Source organism: Coptis chinensis, chromosome 5 (genome assembly GCF_015680905.1).
Source record: "Coptis chinensis isolate HL-2020 chromosome 5, ASM1568090v1, whole genome shotgun sequence".
Classification (NCBI taxonomy): Eukaryota; Viridiplantae; Streptophyta; class Magnoliopsida; order Ranunculales; family Ranunculaceae; genus Coptis; species Coptis chinensis.
Window position 1 is genome coordinate 23779948 of NC_141460.1, and position 13555 is coordinate 23793502.

Genomic DNA, 13555 nt, shown 5'->3' on the forward strand with positions numbered 1-13555 from the left:
AGTTCAAGTCGATCAAACACATCTGCCACTTACTATCACACTAACCTTTTCCTAATTGAGCTAGAGGTCTTTATTAGGTATTGCGGGGATTAAGTGATGGTTTAAGAATGAAGGAAATGGATATTAAAAAAGAACCAGTTTGAGATAATAGAATCTTCATATTCTGTCACTAGAGAAAACCTTGTTCTTTTGCTTCTACACTTTGTTTCCATTGTTAACCTTTTTATTTTGGCTTTTTGACTCATTTTATTCTATTTTTGGAGTTTTTATTTTGTTTCTATTTTTATTTTTCTTTTCTTTGGATCAAAACTTTTTTTTTTTTTTTTTTTTTTTTTGAACCAACTAACTAATTTTTTATTACACAGGTTTTTCTCTTTTCTTTTGTTCACCCATCCTATTCTCAGACTTGTTCTAAAATAGGTAGGTTGATTTTTTATTTTGTTTTGTTTTTGTAAAAGGCTAAAAGAAGTGTGGTTTGTGAAAGGCTAAAGAAAGGTTTAGAGGGGCGACTAGCGGAAATAATTTTATATAGGTTTGAATTTCTGGCTATATCAATCTAAAAAGGGCCTAAATTCTCGCTTAGGATATGGAATAGTGATTAAGCAAGTAGACGTGTGATTTCTCTATTCGGAATTTACTTCTCCCTTGTGTCATTTCTCAAATATTTCACTCATATAAGGCCTTAGGCTATATTCTCACAGGATTTGTAGAATAAGTATACTAGCATAGATTTCAGAAACTTACTGCTAATACAACATAGATACTCATGCAATATATTTATAGAAAGATGCAAAGATTATTACCTACATATTTACCTAAGTTTCTAAAACTATTCTAATGCAAAAGCTAACGTGAAACTTCTAGATTATTAAGAGTATAGAGAGAAAACAATACACCACTATTCCTAAATGTATAACATTATTTTTTTATTTATTTTTTTGAATTTTTTAACTTTTACTAGAAAACAAGTGCATATTGTACATATCTATATCCTAATAGGTGCCTTAATTTACGTGTGTTTCTATGCCACCCCCAAACAAAAACATGTTTTGTCCTCAAAGTAAAGAATTAAGAAGGATAGGAGTTACCAAACGCATGAAAATTTAGAGCATCTGCAAAACAAAGTTAAAACATACTAATATAGATAAAGAAAAATAGACGCAACTCTATATGAGTTCCACCCATTATAGGGATAACAAGAATCAAATTGCTTGGGACATAAACAAACACTAACTGAAACTAAAAAAAAAAAACTTACCTTATCTCCAGCGTTTAAGCGTCATCACTCTCTTCTATAAAGAAGTGAGGTTCCTTCGTATCTTGCCATGCCATTATAATTTTCCAGGCTTCACATCATTTATCATCTACGATCGCTAACCAGTTAAGTGCCACTTGGTCGGATGGAGTGTAAGGTGCAACCTGATGAGGTTGTATCCTTCATCCTTGCCAAGTCATTGCACGGAAAGATCGAATAATACAATTGGTGGGTCTCACAATGTCAACCCCAACCTAATCCATGAAGTGGGCACAAAAAATAGGGAAGAAACATAACATAATACGGCAAACTAAAACAGGCATAAGAAGGTACTTATGCCTCATGCTATGGGCTCGTGCTAAATTAGACATTAGGTTCTAGGGAATATCATAGAGTATACGTCCCCCAACTAAAACAAGGAAAATATCACAAGTTTCGTCATTCACAGAATAATAACGTCATTCCCCTCTAATGTTTAGCATGATCCAAAACATAACAGTGCCCACATTCATGGACAGGCTACTAAGGGCGACGTTATATTCCCCTTGGTCCTCTATCCTAAAGATCCCTGCCCCGTAATGCTCATGCAAATCCTCATAGTTATAAAGCTACATATTATCGACCAAATAGGCCTGTGAGTCTTGTATTTTAGTGGGCATAGCAAGTCCAAGAACAAAGGCTAGCAAGAACCTAGTAATTTCCATTGGTTCATCCTCAATGGTGATGGAGAACACTTGTTCTCCATCCGGTCTATCAAAGAACTTGCACTCCGAAATGGCCTTTGAAAAGGCGCGGTCAGCTCCTTTCTAACTTCGAAGTTCAGGCATTTCAAATATTTAGGCTAGCGTGCTCAGTGTGCTCTGAGCAGGATGAAGTGAAAAACAAAAGGAAAAATTTAGAGGTTCAAGGTGAGAGATGCATGTGAGATGTGTGGGTTGTGAGTGTAGAATGAATCAAGTATATATAGGGTTTTAGTTTCTAAAATGAATTAACAAGTTGCCCAAAGTTTTTTAAGGCAATTGCCAGAAACAAAATATTTCCAAAACCTAAAACGGAAATAACCCAGATTCATTATTCCAAAACAGACCTAATATCTTTTAGATTGAATTTAGAATAGCAACTTTCTAACTCATTGAAATTTGATCCTACCACGATATCTAATCCTAGCCACACCAATATTCACAACATTCTTAACCAACTCATTGCAAAATTACTTCTAAAATGGTGGATTAGATAAAAGCAATGCTAAAAGTAATAATACCACCCCCAAATAATTTGGGAAGGTGGGATTTACGCAAAAATCATCGCATGCTTAGACAAAACCCAAGTTAAATTAAAATAGAAATTCAAATAACAATTAACTACATAATTCAAATTTAACTACTGCATTTAACAACTTAACATCCAATCTACTAAAAACAATAAAAACAACATCAAAACAACAAATTTATAAAACAGAGTTTAGGATGGAAAGACCAACACCCCACCCCCAAGAAAATTTTATAGAATAGAGTTTAGAAAATTTGTTTTAAATGTGGGTCTTTTAAAGTCAGATTCCCGAGACTTCATCTCTAACATATGTATATAATGAACATGCAGTTTACCATATATCAACAACGAAAATAGTTGTGGATCTTTCCATAAATAAATAACATGGAATGCACCCCCAAACAGAATCAAGCACCAAGATTTTCTACAACGCAACTTAGTGAAATGAAAGCAAAGTCTGATAGACCTAGAACGTAACCGAGCATACACCTTACTCTTCATCTTTGAACGAAAGGGTGTCAAAGTGAATGATCGTGAGAAAATGGATGTTTGTGGAAGATATGTTGGATATGTATAAGTTTTGTAAGGAAAGAATGGAAAAAATGGGAATGTGGGTTTAGCACAAAACTCATTCATGGTGTATGTAGGAACTATCTCAATTTTGAAAATGAAGGTGTCAAGTGTCGTTTCCTTGGGAATTATTTCCGTATTATGAGGATTTAGAAAATCATGAAGCACAGGAGAAACAAGAGGGTCAAGTGCAAACTCAAAGTTCCCTTTAAAAGGTGGAAGGTGGGAAAAATTGATGATGGAAGATGAATGAGTGACAAGATAATGTGAGGTGGATGAATGGGGCTCAGCTAGAGCTTTCAGTTCTAGATCATCAGAAGCCTTGAGATATGCAAGACATTCCTCAATAGGTGGGTCAAAAGAATCACTAGGATAGAGGGTGAAAAATTCATCTTCCGTCATAGCATCAAGGGATGAATGGATGTTGACAGGGAGGGACTCGCGAGGTGGCAAGGAAGAGTTACAAAAGAGTCGAAGGAAATCTTCCTTGACTTCTAGGGAGTTCTCATCGAAGTAGGAACTTCCAAAGGAAAGGAATTTGTGCATATGATTATTAGGAAACGCAGTTTTGAAATAATCTTGAGCTAAGCTCTCAATTATGCTAAGCTCTCGATCATGCTAACCTCTCCATCCGAAGTCGTATCTGGGAACTATTTTGTCATTTTAAAAACATTTACCTCAACAAAAAGATGGCCAACAGACATGGACATCGAACCATCATGGCAGTTTATAAGCGCGTTGGCAGTAGCCAAGAAAGGACGCCCTAAAATGATTGGAACAGAGTCATTAGCGACTTCTGTATTTAGGATAACAAAATCAGCACGATAGTAGAAATCCTGAACCTTAATAACCACGTTTTCAACCACACCCTTAGGATATTTAATAGACCGATCAGCTAATTGCAACGTCCTTTTAGTAGGTTGCATCTCCTGTAGACCTATTTGTTTATATAAATAATACGGGAGTAAGTTAACACTCGCCCCCCAGGTTTAATAGCGCAGTCGTCATGTGGGAATCTTCTAAGGTGCATTGTACAATAGGATGACCAGGGTCCTTGTACTTAATGATTCCTTTATGTTCGGTTAAAGTTGGAAACTGTTCAGTTAAAAAGGCGTCTTTAGGAATATTTGTCTTACGCCTAGTAGTGCACAACTCTTTAAGAAACTTAGCATGGTGAGGTAACTTTTTAATTGCTTCAAGAAAGGGTAGGTTATCGTTAAATTTTTGAAAACCTCCCTAATCTAATCAAAATTCGTATCCTTAGTTAACATGGCTAATTTATGGGGAAACGGTGGTTTCTCTCTATATTTAGTATATGGATCAACAGGATGTCTAACCTTGGCTTTTTGTTTCTTAGGTTGTGGTTTAACTGGTACCTCTACAGGGGTAGGATCTTTAGTTATTACTTCGGTATCTAGTACAATATCCGGTGTAGGGACTACTGGTGGGGTAACTAAAGGCATAGTTAGGGTGTTATCAACCACTCTGCCAGAACGGAGAGTGGTGATGGGCTTGAGCTCACCTACATTTCCATTTTAATTACTAGTATTACCGTTTACCTCAAAGCTGTATTTGTTGTTTTAGGATTAGGTATCGCTTGACCTGGAAACACACCTTTTGGTTGTACTTTCTCTTGGGCTAACTGGTGTAAGGAAAGTTGGATGAACTATAAAATCTATTGTTGGGTTTGCATAAAGGCGTCAAAATGATCCGGTTGTGGATGTGTAGTTGTTACAGGTGGTGTGACAGGAACTATCTCACGTTGATTATTAACAGGTGGGTTATGATAGTTATAATTAACTGGAACGATACCTCTATTTGCATTATAATTATTATAATTACCTTGTCCTTGTCCTTGTCCTTGTCCTTGTCCTTGTCTCGGTGGAGCTTGATTGTAATTGTTTGCTGGCCTAACATTTTGATTATTATAAGCTAGAGGTGTAACTTGTTGATTATTTTGCCAACCGTAGTTGGGGTTTTATCGCCAAGGTGTGTTAGGTTCGCTATTAATGGAACAAACATTGTCCGGCTGTGCGGATTGTTGTTTATAGACTAGACGACAATAGGAGTCGGGATGCGCAGGACTCAAATAGAAATTATAGGGAATAAAGTTAACATTCATGACGGGGGTAAGCTTTTGTTGAACAGAAATAGCTTCTACCTTTTTAGTGAGAGATTTGATTAGCTAAGGATCGGATTTAACCTCAAACATACTGGTATCCTTAACTGTTGAAGAAGAACTAGCGGATCGGGGGATATTGTCACTACCCCCCAGTTATCATTACGCTTTGTTTGATCTTCTAAAAACCTATAAGCCTCTGAGGCTCCTTTACAGAGGAAACTACCCCCATTCATTATATCAAGGACCTCTTTATGGTGGTGTAAAAGTCCCTTGAAAAAGGCACGAACTAACGTGTCTTTCGCAAGGTTATGATGTGGACACTCTATAAGCAGGTCAGTGAAATGATTCCAAGCCTCTAAAAAGGATTCATGAGGATTCTGTCGAAAAAAATGAATCTTGGAAAGCATTTCATCTGTCTTTAATGGTGGGTAAAAATGTTTCATAAACAATTGAACAAGTTTGGCCCCAAGAGTCCACAAAATTAGGTGCTTGGGCAGTTAACCAAGACGCCGCCTTGTCGGCTAGGGTGAAAGGAAACACCCTCAGTTTAATTTGTTCTACACCAACAGTAGGATGATGGAATGTGGTAAGGACTTGTTCAATCTTACGCATATGCTGATAAGGTTTTTCATGGTCTAACCTATGAAAAACGGGTAACAAGTTAAATATATTTAGGGTTATTCGGAAGTCCCCTACTGGGTCTGCAAGAACGATACAAGATTTTGGGCTATTGTTCAAGGCTTCGTAAAACTCAGAGAGAGGATACTCTCTTTCTTCAGCCATTATTTCAGGTGTAGTGTGTGGTATACTAGATATGTTTGTGTGTTGACGTTCACGATAGATTATGTTAATCGTTTTTTCTCTACCTGACCTTAATCTCATGCAAGGCTAAGTCCAATATTGAAAAAATATGACAACAGTCAAAACAACCCTGATATGCTAGTATAAATCCTCTAACAGGAGATGCAAGGAGTGGAAGAAAGAAGTACCTGAATGCCTCCTTGCTTCGCTTATGAATAGCGTCTTGTATATGCGAGTTCAGTGTATTTTTCAAGTTAGAAACACTGAATAACTTTAAGAAATGGAAGTTTGTACTAACCGGTGAAAATTGGGCTGGTCAGAAGAGGGCATAGGTCGCGCTCACAAGTAGCCTAGATAGGGCGCAGGTCGCGCTCCTTGAGTAACTCGAGTTCCAGGCGTGTCAGCGCAGGGGGCGCTAGATCTTTACCTTGGATGGGCGCAGGTCACGCTCCTTATGTAACTCCAGTTCTAGGTGTGTCAGCATAGGGGGCGCTCGAACTTTGCCTTGGATGGGCGCAGGGCACGCTCAGGCTTTTTCTGGGAATTTTTTTTAGTTTCTGAACCAAACAAGGGTGGGTGGGTTTAATGGGACTTTGGGAAGACTAACAATACTAACAAAAACAAATCTAAATAGAACTAAGATGGCAGCGGTGCCATTTGATAAAAGGTAAAATGATAGTTTTACCTACGAATAAGCGATGAAACTCAAACGTAAGTAAAACTAAAACTATTATCTCAGCTTAATATTATCAAAGTTCTACACTCTCGATGCTATTGCAATAAGTGGAGTAGAGAATTCGTTCCACTCCTAGTTCTTTAGAATTCACGTTAACTACGATAATCAGTCTATCAAAGTCAATGAGAGTAACAATGGAATTTATACTACGATGGTAATTCAACTAATCAAGATACGATAATTCAACTACAGAAATACTAATTTGACAATATGATAATGAATTAGGAGAATTTGATTCCACCTTGATTCAACTTAATAAACTAACGAAGAAATGTCGTAATCCGAATTGAAATGCTTTTCGCGATAACAATTGGGTGTTTCTAATCCCTAATTGTTCATGGTATTCTCTACCAACTAACAACTAGCATGCGAAGCAATCAAACCCATTCTCATGGTGAACTAATTACTTTCTAGAATAGAATAGATTTTTACAACCAATTTCTACGCTAACAACAATTAAGTTTCATCAAGGCTTTTTCAAACCCCTCTAATGGAGGTTTTAGCCTTGAATCATCATACTATCATTTCTAAAACAAGAACAATCAAAACAAGTCATTATTGAATAACTAATTAACTTTCTTAATCTAATTTAACAATAGTCTAAGATTCAAAATGGATTACAACTGAAATTCAAACTAATCTAGAACTAAAATTATGAATACTAGTTATCAATTTAAAACAACTAAATCTATGAATGCAAGATTAAATTCAAAATTAAAGATTGAAATATAAACTAAGTATTTTATTCTAAGATTCAAAACCTGTTCTAACAACTAGTAGAATTGACAACTAATTTGATTAATCTATATAAACTAATTTAATGGAAAACTAAGTCTTTGGATCATTCACTAATTCAAACTAACTAGAAAATGAATTGCACAGTAAAAACTAAGTTTTTAACCTATTTCTCCGATCTAGATCTCAACATTAGTAAGAGCGAAGTCTTTTTTTGTTAAATGGAGGAGACCAAATCCACAAAATCATGCATGGGCTGAGGAGCCTGTTTTGGGCCGGAAAATCGAGCCTAAAACTTTAGTACTTCAGTCCACAAAGGGCTTTTCAGCTGGATTTGACTTCAACAGCCTTTTTGCCCACTTTTTCTCCTTTGATTGGGTCAAGGCTTGGACTATTGGAAAGACCTGAACAAATAAAGCTCAGGGTCTTTCCTTTCACCCTAGCTGACAAAGCGGCTGCTTGGCTAACAACACAAAAGCCGAACTCTATTGACACATGGGAAAAACTAGTTGAATTATTTACCTACCACAGAAGGTTGATGAGATGCTATCACATATTCATTTCTTTTGCCAAAAGCCTCAAGAATATAATCTTTTTTTAGGCTTAGAATCATTTCATTGATCTTCTAGTCAAATGTCCCAATCATAATCTTGGTAAAGACACACTAGTTCGTGCCTTCTTCAAAGGCCTATCCCAACATCATAAAGAAACTTTAGATATCATGAACGGAGAAAATTTCCTAGGTAAAGGAGCCACAGATGCTTATAACTTTCTAGATAATCAATCCAAGAAAAGTAACAACCGGGGAGGTAACGATTACTCCCGCTCCATTCCTTCTTCTTTTACAGCTAAGGCCGCCAGTATGTTTGAGGTTAAACGAGATCCTGAACTTATAACTTTAATCGAATCCCTCACTTGTAAGTTAGATGCCATTTTTGTTAATAAACAAGAAGTGAAACCCACTCCTGTCATGAATATAAACTCTCCTCGCTGTAATTTATGTTTTAATCTTAAGCATTCCGATCATTATTGTCCTCTTGTTTATGAACAACGACCACCACAGCCAGAAGATGTCTACGCTTTTAATATACCTAACTCACCTTGGAGACAAAATCCTAATTTTAGTTGGGTAATAATCACCATCAAACAACACCTCCGGGTTTTAATATCAAAATGTTAGGCCCACCAACAACTACAATCAATTTCAACCAAGGCAAGGACAAGGGCAAGGTAATTATAATAATAATAATAGAAGTTTAGTCTCGGTTAATAACAACTGTCAAAATCTACCTGTTAATAATCAACGTGAGATAGTTCCTGTTACACAACCCGTGGCAACTCAACCTTCCCAATATGATAGATTCGATGCATACATGCAAACTCAACAACAGATATTACTATCCATCTAGCAATCCATCCAACAGTTAACCCAAGAAAAAACCCAACAAAAAGGCGTGTTTCCAGGTTAACCCGTACCTAATCCAAAATCAACAAACACAGCCTTTGAATTAACTAGTAATACTAGTAATGAAAATTTAATACAAAGAGAATTAAAAGCCTTAATTACTTTCCATTCAAGGAAAGTGGTTGACAACAAAGTAATAATGCCTAAGGACTCCCCACAAACTAATAAAGATAAAGAAACCTTACTAGATACCGTAGTTGAAACTGAAGATCCTACCACTGTAGAAGTACTAGTTAAACTTCAACCTAATGGGAAACCGAGAACAGTTAAAGAAAAGGGTAATACTCCTATTGACCCTTATGCTAAATATAGGGAAAAACCTCCGTTTCTCTAGAGACTAGCCATGCTAAAGAAAGACAATAGTTTTTCTAAGATTAGGAAAGTTTTAAAAAATTTAACTATAAACCTACCTTTCCTTGATGCCATAAAATGTCTTCCAAAACACGCTAAGTTTCTTAAAGATTTTCGCACCACAAAGAGGAAAACAAACATACCTAAAGAAGCCTTCTTAATTAACAGAATAGTTTCCCTCTTTATCTGAGCATAACAGAATTGTTAAGTATAAGGACCCTGGTCTTCCCACTATGCAATGCACCTTAGACGATACTTTCACCACAACTGCTTTTCTAGATCTAGGGGCGACTGTTAACTTACTCCCATTTTACCTTTATAAACAACTAGGTATACACGATCTAAAATTGACTAAAATGACATTGCAGTTAGCCAATCGTTCGATTAAGTATCCTAAGGGAGTAGTTGAAAATATTCTTGTTAAAGTTCAAGACTTCTATTATCCAGCCGATTTTATCATTCTAGACACAGAAGTCGCTCATTACTCTATTGCCTTTAGAAACCTTGCTGTTGAGGTAAATGTTTTTAAGATGATGCAACAGACACTAAACACGACTATAGATGGAGAAGTTAGCATGATAGAAAGTCTTGCTCAAGATTATTTTAACAAAACTTTTCCAGAAAACCAGATGCACCAATTTCTTTCCTTTGGAAGTACTTAGGATTCTTACATCCAAGAACTACATGCCCTCTTAGAATCTACTCCTATCCATGATACCTCAATAGAATTAGGTCCTGAGTTTGAAGAACTCATTCCTGAACAAATCTGCATTATACAGGAGGAAAACCCTCCTGAATCCCTCATTCCTACTCCTCCCACCCCTGAGCTTAAACCTGTTCCCGCTGAGTTAAAGTACATTCATCTAGATCCGGATGGCACTCATTTGATTATTATATCATCTCAGTTATCTGCTACTAAAGAGGCAAATTTGATTAGGGTTATTCGTGAACATCATTCTACAATTGATGGGTCTTTAGACGACATTAAGGGTATTGACCCTAGCATATGCAAACTTCGCATACATTTGGAGGATAATGCAAAAACTTCCTGTGAGCCACAACATCGTTTGAACCCTGCCATGAAAGAGGTAGTTAGAGCAGAAGTTTTGAGATTACTCGATGGTGGCATTATATAACCCATCTCAGATAGTGAATGGGTGAGCCCAGTTCATGTAGTCCCTAAGAAATCAAGTGTTATAGTCATTCTTAATGCCGATGGAGAGTTATTTTCCACCCGAGTTCCTATAACGTGGCGGATTTGTATTGATTATAGTAAGCTTAATGCTATGACACGTAAGGATCACTTTTCTTGACCCTTTGTCGACCAAATGCTTGAACGTCTAGCCAACCATGCTTACTATTGTTTTTTAGATGGCTACTCTAGCTATTTCTAGATTATTATTGACCCTGATGACCAATAGAAGACTACATTCACATGTCCCTTTGGTACGTATGCATATAAAAGAATGCCCTTTGGTCTTTGTAATGCACCTAGTACTTTCCAGCGTTGTATGCTAAATATTTTTAGTGACATGGTAGATAAATTCATGGAAGTGTTTATGGATGATTTTTCCATTCATGCTCATTCCTTTGAAGATTGTCTTTCAAATCTTTCTAAAGTTTTGAAACGGTGTCAGGAAAAAAACTAAGTCCAAAACTGGGAAAAATGAAAGCATACACTAGGAAAAATGAAAACTTTGATAAAACATTGAAATGAAAGTAAGCAAACAAGATTGATGATTAAAACATGACAACAAATAACAAGATTAAAGATTAAAACAAGAAAGCTAATAACAAGATTGATTTAAATAAAATAAAACACCAAGAAATTAAAAACATGAATTAAAAAACAAGACAAGAAATTAAACAAACAAAATGGTTTGGATCGTCCTTAGATAATGGATGAGTTCTCTCTCCCTTGCTTTTTCTTTATGTACCCTTACTTTTTCTTTTTACAGATTTGCCTTCCTCCATTAGAAACTAGACACCTCACACTTTCACTTTTTCTTTTATTTTTTGGTTTCTTCATGACCAAGGTAGGTTTAGGAAGAAAAGTCCTCATAATTTGAGATAAGAGCCTCCATCTCTAGTCTTCTGATTTGAGGACTTTGACCGTTGACTTTGATCGGTTGACTTTGACTTTTTCAACACTTTTCCACAGCAGCTACTGGTCTTCATAATAAGCATGTTTAAGGCTCTTTTTGGTGTTAAGACGTAACTTTTATGATAAGTGGTCTGAAATACTCTTTAACCTGAAAAAGGAAATAAAAGTTATGAGTTGTCTTTTCGTTAAGCATAAGAGGGATGTAATGCAGCAATATAGGGGTAATAAATTGCATATTTGGGAGCTAATCACCACCCCCAAATAGCATTTTGCTTATCCTCAAGTAAGGATGAGAGAAAAAAAAACTAATATCACAAATGAGTGATTTATTATCAGTTATACTAATCTCGTTTTGTAGAGTGCGATTGCATTGACCATATGCAATAATGCTTTAAACCACTAGGAATTCCCTAGTGGACGAGCTTTAAGCCTCATGAGAGTTTTCCAATGAAAGTACTCACAAACTTATTCTATTTAGTACAAAGGGTCTTGTTTCCTTATTTATTCTCAGAAGTTCATACATCTCATTAGCGGTGAATAAGGATAAGCTCCTTTGAACTTAGAATAACATATATACAGGAATTTAATCATCTAAAGATAAATGTACAAAACATGAGCAATGAAATGCAAAAACAGAGTTGTTTCTGAAGCTTTTGGAGAGCTTCCTTAAGGTGGGTTCTCACAGGGGGTGTGTTGCAATTACAACTCTCTGATAGATTCACTCAAGGTTCATTCTCTCAAGTGCAATGGGTACTTATATTCCTCGCATACTTAAATGACGTCTAAAGAAACCAGGGTTGATTGATCACGCTTGCCACTTACTATCACACCATCCTATCCCTAATCGATCTAGAGGTCTTTTATTAAGAGTTACGAGGCTAGGGTGATGGTTTAGAAAGAAAAAGGAAAGAAAAAACAAAATCTGATAAGTTGAGAAACTGGGTTTTCAAGATACTTGTAACCAGAGAAGAACCTCATTTTGTTATTTTTCTTCCGAATTGTGATACATTCTTTTAGCCCTTGGGTTTTGTGACTCCATATGATTTTGAATTTTAGGAGTTCTAACCTTGCTTTTTTTTTTTTTTTTTTGATATCATCTCCTTTTGATTTTGAACTTTTAGGAGATTTGATTTTTGACTCCTTTGATTTTTGGAGTTTTTGGTTTTTTATGGGTCTTTCTTTTTTTTCTCTTTTTTTTCTTTTCTTTTTGAAGCAAATAACTGTTATGTTTTTGTACAAGGTCTTCACTTCTCTTTTTCTGATATCCATCCAGTTCTCAATTCATCAGCTGGGTAAGCTTTTTATTGTGTGTTGTAACGGGTTAGTAATTTTTAGTGAAGAATAAAAAGGTTTTTAGAAAGGGTGAAGGCTCAAAAGGGGTAACTAGAGGAAAACTATATTTTTGGGTTTTTAACTTTTATTTGGCTATATTGATCCAAAAAGGGCCTAAATTTCCTCATAGGATATGGCGTGGTGATCAAGCAATTGGGCGTGTGGTCTTTCTATTCGAACATTCTTTGTGTCATCGCTCAATAATCATTCATATGAGGCTTTTGGCTAGATTCTCACAGGACATGGAACTTAATTGTTCTAACCTTGGCTTCGGAAACTCACTGCGATATACAAACAAATGCTGATGTATGTTATTAATGAAAAGATGTAGAAACTGTTGTACGTATATTAGTCTAAGTACGAAAAACAAGTCCTTACTTTATTACTATAATGAGACTTCTAAACTTTTTATTCATCTTAGAAAAAGGAAATAAGACTTTTTAATATTAAACAGAAAAATACTTTTGGTCTTTTTCTAAATTTTTTTTAGAAAGGAAGAAATATACTATTATATCTAATATATAGAAAATGCCTAGTTTTTGCAAAATGTTACTATACCACTCCCAAATAGAACTATGCTTTGTCCTCAAAGTATGAAGAGATAAGGAAAGAGATTACCATAGAAAGATGAGCAAAAACAGCGATAGACCTATATTATGTTCTTCATGATGAAAATACGCCACCCCCAAATAAGTTTGGGGTGTGAGTTACTTGATATAGAACGAGAAATACATGGTTTATTATACTAATGATATTTATTCTACTATAAAATCTTTTTTGGTTTTTGTATTTTTGAAAACATATATGAAATGCAG